Genomic DNA, 11,678 nt, shown 5'->3' on the forward strand with positions numbered 1-11,678 from the left:
TATACACTAATGCACTCTGGTGGAAATAAAAATTATTCAAGCTTTTTTAAATGTAAATTTTTATTAATAAGGGTTTTCACATGAATAAACAAAATTTAGTATATTTGGATGTGGTAGTTTGAATGAAAATGACCCCCATAAATTATAGGTAATGAAATTTTTGAAAGGATTAGAACATGTGGCCTTGTTGGAATAGGTATGACTTTATTGGAGGAAAGTCATGGGGGTGGGATTTGAGGTTTCAAATGCTCAAGCCAGGCTCAGTGCCCCACTCTTTCTTGCTGCTGCCTGCTGATCCAGATACAGGGCTTTGGATCTCCAGCACCATGTCTGCTGCACGCCACCATGCTGCCTACCATGATGATGATAATGGACCGAACGCCCATCTATAAGCCAGCCCCAGTGAAGTGTTTTCCTCATTAAGAGTTGCCGTGGTCATGCTGTCTCTTCACAGCAGTAGAAATGCTAAGACAATAGGCATTGGAGTATGACTCAGCCATTAAGAAGAGTGAAGTCTTCTCATCTACAGGAGACTAAATATAACTAAATGTCCTCCCATTAAGCAAAGTAGACTCAGAAAGGCATATACTACACGTTTGCTGTCATATGTGGAATGCATATGGCATACTTTAAAGTCACGAAAGAAGAATGGGGACTCATGAAGGGGAATGAGATGAGCAAGAAGCAAGAGACGAGAAAAGATAGTGGAGGAGGTGAATATGATCGAAGTACATTGTATATGTGCATGAAGGTGTCATGAGGCCCATTCGTTTGTACAGCTAATATACACTAATAAAATAAATAGAGAGCTATTATGGACTTTCCATTCTCTGTGAACTGGAAATTCAGCTTAGAGATTATATCATAGCAAGATGAGGAAAAATCTACACGCGAGTCTACTCACTGGTTAAAAAGATTCATTGGTTGAATTATGCTTCATGCTTGAAGTGGAAAACTGCACTGGATGACCCTGAATGACAACTGTCTTACTGACTCGAATGCAGAACTGAGAGCAGGCGTGCTAGTGCAGGCTTGTGAAGGTGGGCAAGGGGGCAGTCGAAGGCTTGAGGCCACCTTGGGTAGAAAGTGAGTTCTGAACAACCAGAGCGATACAGAAGGGCTCAGTCAAGTGGAAAATAAGATATGAGATGTGTGAAACTGTCAGAACATGGTCCATGAATGAAACTGGGTGGGAATCTTGAGACAACCCCAAGAAAACACGGCAAAAGTCTTGTAACCTGTTTCTCCGTGGCCTGGGTTGATCTTGGCAAGTGCTTTTGGGCCCCTCCCAGCTGTAGTAGCAGGAGTGGGTTTGCTTCGGATTGCCCACCATTTTAGCCATCAGTATTCAGAATGTTTTATGAATTCATGGGACCTTGTCCTTGTGACTGTATACAGCTTGAACTGTATACAGTCAAGTGTCTGGGGGGGGCATTTCTCCATTCCCCCAACTCTCAACCAGTACAGAGGTTCCAGTCGCCTCCTCTAGAGCACAGCAGCTCTCACCTGCTCCCTCCAGAAAGGTAATGGCACCAAGGAAGGGGAAATAAATGTCTTACGTGGGTTCGGCATCATCTTAGAGAATGGCCATTTCCCTTTTGTGTAATAAAATGAAAGCTGGCATTATTACGTACAGCCACCTTGATGTGTCTGGATTAAGCATACTTTCAAACAGTTCACATAATCTAAAGAAAAGAAAGATAAGATGCCATCAGTTATAACATCCCTTCAGACAGACCTTAGAAAGTCATTTAACTTGCAAGTCTGTTTACATAGAAGCACTAAGGATCTCTCTCCCTCTCTCTCCCTGTCTCTCCCCCCTCATTCTTTCTTCTTCCCTCCCTTCTTCCCTCCCAACTACTCTTTTCAAGATGCATGCAAGTTTCAGGTTCAGACAAAGACTATATTCGTCCCTTTTTGAAATGTCAAAACAGTGCACAGCACTTCCTGGGAGTCACAGACTCTCAGCCTGCAGGGACAGCGTGTGTTGCCTAAGGCTTTGCAGACACTGCTTCCAACAAGGCTCCTCCCTGTTCATACTGTGTGTATAGTTAAGTCTACTTGTTGGAGTTAATCTGTACACTTGCCAAGACCATTTTCATAAGAGTTCTTAAATCCACTTTCCTCTTTTCCTTTGAGGAAGACTTTGGGAGTTAATAGTGACATCTGTCATATTTATGATGAAGGACTGTTAGTCAGTGCTCTGTAATCCTTAAGAGAATCCCAAGAACCCACCAGAGTTAGGAAACAGGGATCCAAGAGCCAAAAGCACAGAATTTTTCCTGGGTGCTCAGAAATTTCTATAGCGAGGGATACCCAACTCAGAGGCTTTTTGAATACCATTCCCCAAAGCAAGATTCCAGAGGCTAAAAGAGAAAGTCAGTAGTGACTTGCTGGACCTCATCTTGGGTTGACATCAACACCATCCATGGAATACACTGAGCCCAGCACAGGACACTAGTATCAGTGTTATCCAGGAGAGAAATTTTTAGGGTGGGACTGCATGGCTTTTTAAATTGCTTTTGGAGCAATTAAACTTAATTAAATGATTAAGTTTCATTAAACTATAAGCTAGGCTTTTGATTTCCCAGCTGTGGGCTTGGTTTGGGATATTTGGGCTTTAATGATATGGTAATAGTGACGTCTGATTTGTTATAGGCCAATAGGAAGAGCGTCGGGAAAATTACTCAGCTGCCCCACTTGGTTCATTAGCAAAAAGCAATAATGAGTTTATTTGGTCGCCCATGACACAGTTCTACTCTGCTTAGGAACCTCAGGTTCATAAACCAAAAGTGGTAGCTTTCATTCACTGTTTTCTTGGAAAAAGTTCTGAGCTCCATTTCTAGAACTTAGACCTTTTTCTCTTTCCTCCATGTTGTTCCCACATCTGGAATGCTCTATCAGGACACATACACCTGCACACCTCACCATCAGCATTGTTCCCACAGCTGGAATACTCTATCAGGACACATACACCTGCACACCTCTCCACCAACCTTGTTCCCACATCTGGAATGCTCTATCAGGACACATACACCTGCACACTTCTCCATCAACCAGACTTTCCATCAAGACAGCCCTGCAGAAGGTAGACAAGCTTATCTTTGGATACCTGAAAACCCTATTGTCACTCTCTGAAAGCTACATCTGGATAAAACAAAGGTACCCAGAGCTGTTTTTTAGGGAGGCAGCTGGCCCAAGACTCTGTTGTGAATTTACCTTCAGATGAGGAGACTCTGAGGACGTATAATTTGGCTCATCACAATCTTTTTCAGAAAAAAAAAATAACTACCCAGTGAGGAATACCTAGGGGAGCTAGTCACTATTCATGAAGTCTTCTTCTTGTGGAGAAATCTTCAAGAAGCAGGGTTGAATAAGTATCCAATCTAAGCAAGAGGGCTGTCTTTATGGGGTTATTGTTGGACACCCTCAGTTCCATCAGACAGATGGCTGTTTTACTTTTCGTCTTGGGCACAGTCCAAGAAATGAACTGAGAATCAAGGACCAGTGCGACAGTAGCATATTCTTTGTCCCTCTGTCCAGATTCCTTGGGACACAAGGTTTTTGCTGAAATACCCAACTTATATAGCCTCACATCAGACACTTGCCCTGTGTGTCCTTTAGTAAGTAGGTTCTCATTCCATGACATACAGTGAGAATCCCCCTGTGTGGTCTGGTTTAGTTGTGAATTCATTTTTTATTGATGGCAGAAACATTCCTTTGTGTGAAACAGTGTAAAATTACTAAGCCCCTTCTTGGCAGACAGGTATCCCCTTTCCCCTACTTCTTTCCTTTGGGCAGGTTGGTAAGGCACTCTGCAGGCACACTCCTAAAGGTGCTGCCTTCCTCTGCAGGTGGCAGACTTCGAGGTCATAGCTGTTGGATCATTGGGTACCTGTAATAGGCACTGTGAAGTCTTTCCCAGAGGATTTTGGCACATCACAGATCACTAGCCAAGCATCAGCGTGCATTCTCCTGTCCCTCCTCTGAACCCCCACAGCATGTGATAATGTCGTTTACCTCTCGGGGTAGGAGGGCTCACCATTCATTCACTTCAATATCTTTGACTACCAGTGAATTTGAGCATCTTCTTATAGTCTCATTGGTTATTTAAATTCATTCTGTAAATTCTTTCTTTCTTTTATTCTTCATTTTGCTACTCATTTACCAAATCAAGGATTTCACAACGTTGAAAGAAATATTGTCTCTTAAATTAGTAGTGCACTTAACCTATTGACTTCACAATTTTTAAAACAAAATAGCTGTATTTTCTAGCTGGAGGGAAGTGGTTTCTGGTAGGTTTTACAGCTGCAAATCCCAGGAGCTGGGGCATGGCTATCAGTTAAGGATCCCTATATAAGCTTCCCTGGAGCACAATAAAGTTGGCATTCTTGTATCAGCAGACAAAGTGTCTGAGGCAGGCAAAGAAAGTCAAGGGGCCAGGGGTCTGCAGCCCCCAACACTGGGATCTGTATCTGGCTTGCTCGCAATGACTGCAGACACAAAATGAAATGACTGGAAGGACAGTACACCTTCTAGCTACGATGGTGAGAATTTAAGGATCTTAATTGGTTTACATTTTGCTTATCTATGTATACTGACATTTTTTCCTCCAATGAGTGTGGATTGTAACAACAACATAAAGGGGGGGGGTGAGGACTATAAACAGAACCAGTTCCTGCGCGTACTGTCCCAAGATAAAACAAAGATAAATAGGGCACACAGCTACTATTCCTGGAGACTTGAGGCTTCCCTCAGGGAGAAAGATGATATGTCTGTTCTGAGAGCCTCTGGGGAATCTCTGTAAAGGCCAGCTAGCCTGGAGGTGGGGGCAGCTTCAGTTCTAAGAAGACGTTGCATTCTGCCAGCAAAACCTAAGCTAAGCCTGAGATGGCGAACTCAGGTGTGACGGGCACCACTGTTATTCAAGTGAGTGTTAAATGGATCGGAAGGGCTGACTGGGCTGAACTGAAGCAGTAACTACCAGGGTTCAGTGTAGTGGTCACAGTCCGTGGAGTGTTGGAACAATGCTGTTTCTGCAGCAGTTTAATTGCTGGCCAGGACTTCAGCGCTTAAGATAGTTCCAACTGGTGATTAAGGGACCCCTTCAAGTTACAGCAAATGCAGGACCTGTCCCTAAGTGACAAAGGTCAAGTAAAGTCTCCACACCCCATAACCAATAGCACAGCATAACTCAAGTGATCTCGATGTACTCCCCATCATTTCGTGTTAGTCCAAAACTTTCTCTCTTCTTTCTTTCTTTCTTTCTTTCTTTCTTTCTTTCTTTCTTTCTTTCTTTCTTTCTTTCCTTCTCCTCCTCCTCCTCCTCCTCCTCCCCCTCCTCCTCCTTCTCCTCCTTCTCCTTCTTTCTTCTTCTTTTCCCCCAAATCAGCAGGCATAGTGGCTGTCTATAAATTGCATACTGAAATTGTAGCCTGTGGAAGACAAACCTGGAGGCAGGGTGAATGGGTTTTCCCAGCCCCTCTCAGAGGTAAGTGAAGCCTTGTGTTTCTTGACTTCATACTCTAACCTTGGAGTCTGTGAATGGCAGAATGCCAATGCTGGGCTCAGTAAAACTCACTCAAGCAGGAAACCAGAACTCTGTGGAACAGACAGGTTATTCTCAGGGGGTCTACAAGCCCTCAGACATGTTTAAGACTTCATGCTCCTGCAGGTGGATCTTTCTGAAGCTAGCATTCCTCATGCTGAGATCATGGCCGACTCCCCCTGGGTTTAAGGTGTGACAGTTATGACAATGAGGAATCTGGGCTGTCAGCTGTGCCCATGGAGAGATTATTGCTGCTAATGACAGTCAAGCCCTCAAGAGATCTGAATGCAAAGTGATTCCTCTGCAATGTGGAAGTAGCCCCAGGAGACCAATAATCTGTGGGGAGGAAGGCCAACAGGGATAGAATAATCTTTCTTGCTGTCCTCAGCAAGGCACCAGTCTTTGGGGCTGAATCTTATCCAAGTTGCATACTTCACAGTGTTTCCCATCTGAGAACGGGCATTCTTACACATCTGACTTGACCATAAAACAATACAAATCTCACAAGAAGCTCCCAGGTCTTACAACTTATAAGACATACAATGGCACTAACCGGAGGAGTACATTCAGAACAACCTGGGGGCTCTAAATTCCTGAGGAAAACTGGGGGTGTCAAACATGTCTTTCTGGGATTGTAAGATTGTAACACAGCTTTTAGAAGGATCTATATTGAATGCACCGTTTCACTCAGACATGGATGGGACCAACAAGCTTTTTTCTTTCTAGGTGTCTATTCGAACCTTTCTGTTCTGTTTCTGTGTTGAGAGGAGACAGGGTTCATTTTGTAGTTCAGACTGGCCTCAAACTTCTGCTTTTTCCTCCTCAGCCTTTCTTCCCACGCTGGGTCAGAACTAGTTTTAATTCCCACCCCTAAATGAGGCCCACTGAAGCATAGACCTTTGTTGTCATTTTGTTTTGAACTTCCTCAAGGTTTTTGTTGTTTGTTTTGTTTCTGTTTTCCCCCTTGCTTGGCTGCTCATTTGTGGTAGAGAATCTTGCCTCTGAGGTGTGACAGGCTGTTCTGTGGCTAGCTTTTAGTTTTTACGATACACCTAACAGCTGAGAGACTTCTTTCTTCAAACTACCGCAAATGGACTCACAGAAAGTTCAAACGAGGCCGTGGAACACTGTGGAGAACTGATGCCGCCTACAAAAAGAGCGTTCCCCCATCCCCTCCACCCCCATCGTGCCCTCCAGAATTGAAAATTCTATCTTCCTAAGCAAACATTCCAACCTCCCGATGACGGAGAAATCAGATTTTCGTGGTGAGATAGCATAGTAAGTTGGGCGAGTCCCAGCCTCTCCCACCCACGCACCGAGCAGGGCCCCTGGAGGTCTCGCGAGTGCTACCTGTGAGACCAGTTCAAGAGAACTGTGCAATCGCAGGCAAGGAGGGGAGGGGATGTGCAGGACCCAGGTGAAGTACCCCGGAGTGCAGAACGGGACAGAGGGGCAGTTAAGAAGTGGGGCTCAGAGGCCAGGGACAAGAACAGATTTTTAGTGACTGAAGTACTCCAGCTGTCTGACTGGATTAGTAGCTCGCCCTTTAGTTTTTCTTTGTGCACCCGCCTAAGGCTCTGTTTCTTGCGACGGACAACAGCCTGGGCAACTCAGAGTTTTGTGTCCGTGTCACCCTGGGAGCTGCCCCGTGTGGCTCAGGGTTTCCTCTCTGCAGATTCCTTGGAACATAGAAACTCTTCCCTTGCGCTGGTGGCTCCTTCCAGTTTCCTTTCCTACCGCTTTCTCCCTCTCTCTTTAAATGCTTCTCACAGACAAAGGCTACTGAGTCTTTTACCTCCCCTCGAACACCTTTTAAGTGTCTTTTAAGGCCTTGTTCCATCTCACCCACTGTTTTCAATGCTTGAATTCATGCAGCCCTCACTTAAACCATTTCACAGGTGGACCGTTGCGCACCAAAGGGTTAATTAACCTGCCCTAGGTCACTACTCCTAGTAAGAAAGAGGGAGCCTCCACACTCAGGCTCCCTACTTATCCACACGGTTTCTGCAGGACAGGACATATTCCCCTAAACATGGTCCCATCTGTCTTTGACCCTGTGTGGGAGTGTTTCTCCAAATCCTTTGCAGCAGTCCAGCTGTGGTTGGGGCTTTAGAGTGCTCTATCCTTCTCTGGAGATTAATCCAGCATTTGCAAATGCTCCTGTGTCCACCCTGCATGCACTTTCAGCTACCAGGGGTCAATGCCACTCACCTGGGGCTTAGTACACCTCAGTGGGACCTGTCTTTCCTATGGATTTGGCAAGGCCACTCACCTTGTGGCCCATCTTGAGACCTTTTACTGGTTGGGATGCACTTGCTCTATTATGTCTGTACGCAAACAGCTAACATACTTCGTTGGAGGTTCGAGAGATGGCTCAGAGGTTAAGAGCATTTGTCGCTCTTCAAGAGAACCTGTTTGGTTCCCTGCACTGACATAGGACAACTCACAACTAAGCTCCTTTTCTGGTCTCCGTAGGCATCCAAGCATATATGACATGCACCCACACTCACACGGGCACATAAATAAAAAATATTTTTATAAAAGTAAGTTTGAATGACTTAGAAAAGATAAATGTTTCACTTGAAAGTCCACGTTCTTACCTACTAACCTGCTCTTTTCTCTGAAGGAAGGGAAACGTGGAGGGGAACAGAGGATTAAAGCTACCAGACAGTGAACAGTTGGTCCATGTGTGCCTTCAGAACCATTGTTGGCATTGTTAGGAGCATTGCCCTGACCTGGAAGCTGAGGAGGGGGTTGGGTCTCATCTTGCCTTGTGTTTGTAGTGGGAGCTGAAGTCTGGCCACAGCAGGTATATAATGCATGCAGCATGACCGACAAGCAGACTGGGTAACCAGCAAGTGTAGCAACGTGGACAAGTTCTGCTACATTCTTGGGATAATGAGAGACTTTGGTAAGTAGAAGGTGATGTTGGACCATGGGGAAGATGGCTGTGGATGACACACTAGGGCCATATAATAGATGGCCCTGAATGGTGGCAGGAGTTCAAGGCCAGCCTGGTCTACAAGAGCTAGTTCCAGGACAGGCTCCAAAGCTACAGGAAAAATCATATTTTGAAAAAGGAAGAAAAAGAAAGAAAGAAAGAAAGAAAGAAAGAAAGAAAGGAAGAAAGAAGGAAAGAAAGAAAGAAAGAAAGAAAGGAAGGAAGAAAGAAAGAAAGAGAAACAGAAGGAGAAATTTAAATTTCTCACACAAATTAAATTAAAAATATGCTATACCAAAGGTAACCAAAAGTTATGACGTGCAAAAGAGTAATAAGTGTCTGCATCAAAAATACAAAGATTTCAGATAACCTGCAGAGAATCACAAGGATCTACAAAAGCAAGAACAAACATGCCCTGAATTCATAGAAGAAAAGCAAAAACAAAATTGGAGCAGAGATAAAACAGAGCCCTCTCTGCTGTCCCAGAAGATGTAAGTTTGGTTCCCACACAGCTCCCAACCACCTGTAACTCCAACTCCAAGAGGATCTGAAGTCTTTTTCTGGCTCTGGTGGACACCTGCTTCTGTGTGGCATACACTTGGACACACACATACAAGTAAATAATAATAAATCTTTTAAAAAAAGATCTTGAGAATAAAATCTGCAGGCTCCTGAATACCAAGAAATTATTGTTCCACTGTCTGCATTAATCCACAGAAAAGTTGATCTGCCTGCCATCTTGGGAGCATTCCGTCCTATGAAGTTTTTCCAGTTTTCTTTTTAGCTTTTATTGATTTATCTGCAGAGCTCTTGGGGGGCAACTGGAATCACTGACACCACCCCAGACCCTGGCCTCCACAGGGCCATGGACCCATACTTGGCCCTAGGCAGTAGCCCATGTCCCTATGTCTCCATGACTCCAGGTGGCAAAACCAGAACAACATGACCCCAGGTGTGGCATGATCCTTGGAAACTGATCTGCCCCAAGGTGGCTGATCAGACCCCAATCATCCTCGTGACCCTCAGTGACAGCAGGATCCCTGGACATCAACTCAGACCCTGGCTGCTGTAGGGTCACAGACCCAGTCATGACCCTGTGCAGCAGCCCTGGCCTGGGACATTATGGCCCCGAGTGACACACTCAGATCAGAATGTTCCTGACGGCAGCATGGCTCTCAGATGCCCTCATGGTCACAGGTGGTGGCCCAGATCCTGGGCATCCATGTGGGCCAGGGACATCAACCTAGACCCTGACTGCGGCAGGACCATGGTCCTCAGCAGCAGCACAGGCCAGGTAGCTGTGCCTTAGCCCAGGTAGCTGTGCCATAGCCCAGGTAGCTGTGTGGGTCACCCAGATGGGCATGGCCCCCATGGAAGCATGACCTTCGGACACCGACGTGACCCTAGGTTGTGGCCCAGACCACAGGCCCCTGCACAGCCCCCGGTGACAACAGGAGCCACAGAGTCAGCTCAGGTCCCCTGAGTCACAACCCAGACCCAGACATCTCCCTGGACTCAGTGACCAGCTGGTCATTCATGTCAGCTCGTTCCTTACCACCATCACCTCCCTAGGTCCACCTCTCTGCTCAGGCCCCTAACCCTTCTGCTCCTCCTTCTCTTCTGTTTCCCGACTCTGTACTCTTACCACAATGGTGCCCAGCACTAGGGCTCTTGATTCAGTCACAGGCAGAACTTGGTTGAGTCTCACCCACCCCATCCATATGAGATTGTGTGGAGCTGTTGCCTTTCCTTTCTCCTGTGCCGGGGCCTAGAGACCTCAAGCAGTAATTGGTGTGTTGATTATGACACCCACAGACCCAAAAGTCAGGGGGTAGGGTGCCATCTGTGTTGCAAACAATGTTTAAGGCAAATCTTATGTACAGAATGCTGGACTACTAACAACATGGCAGTGATTCTTTGACCTTCCTGGGAGCCACACCCTGGGCAATGAGTCTCTGGCCCTTTGTGCCAAGAAACAGCTCTTGGATCTGGATTAGTGTGAGACTTACCCTGGCTCAGAATGTGATCGTAGTGGCAGTGTACACTTCTAAGCTTAGGCTGCTAGAGCCCTTGATTATTTCTCTGTCAGAGCCAAGCCACCACTATGTAAACAAACCCAGACCAGTTCCTTGGATAATGAATGACACGTGGCTTGGCCACCCATTGACTTAGCTAACAGCCAGCCAAGCACTAAATACATGGTAGACAGCCCCAGAAACATCTCTCTGATACAGGGAGAATATTTGCGAGCTAGCTTTGTGTTTCCCCCTATTTGAATCCATAACTCTGATAATTAAACTCCACTCTCAATCAGACAAAGTTTTCAATTACTTCCATTTTTAAGTTCCAAAGGGGAAAATAATGGAGCCATTTTCATTTTTTTTTTCTGACACTGACTTTGGGGATGAGCTTAGAAGCTTTATTCTCTTTCTGAGGTGATCGGTTTTTACAGGAATTCTAAGAGTGGGAAGGAATTAGAAAGCGAAAGTAGTGTTATCAACTGCCTATCAATCAAAGAGCCCACGAATGGCAGGCACTCGTATTCAGTGAAAACTAAAAGCGTAGCTTGCACACATTTGCAAGGGTGATTTACAAAGTCACGGCATCTAGGTCAAAGGTTGAATTCAGTATAGCAGAACTGTGTCACGTTGAAGTTAGAATAATACATGTTAATTAGTTAGAATCAGGTTCAGTTGTGAGTGACAGGCAGCCTTAAATAATAACAGCTGAATCAAGATTGCAGTTTATTTTTCTAAATCAACATTTTGGGGTTTTTGGAGACTGAGTTCAGCATAGCAATGAAGTCCAGACATCATCTACTTGCCCTTCTGTAAAGGATCTTGACCCCAGGAACCACCAGAGCAGTTATAGGTGTTGCATAGACAGGAGAAGGGATGAGGAAGAAAAATCAACTCCTTTGGAAGGCGTGATACTTTAATATGCCAGCTAGCAACACTAAAGTCAATCATTTTGTCTTGTTTTCACCAGTCTGCAGGGAGGCTCTGGGGAGGAACCTGTGCCCCGAAAAGCCACGTGTACAGATTCTGTAGATGAAACACAACTGGAAAACAATTAGCAATCTCAGTCTCAGAACGTTTAGCATTAAGTCTTTACTATGGTGTGGCAGTTTGAATGGAAATGGCCCCATAGGCTCATAGATTTGAATGCTTGGTCACCAGGGAGTGGCAC

This window comes from Chionomys nivalis, chromosome 10, assembly GCF_950005125.1.
Source record: "Chionomys nivalis chromosome 10, mChiNiv1.1, whole genome shotgun sequence".
Lineage (NCBI taxonomy): Eukaryota > Metazoa > Chordata > Mammalia > Rodentia > Cricetidae > Chionomys > Chionomys nivalis.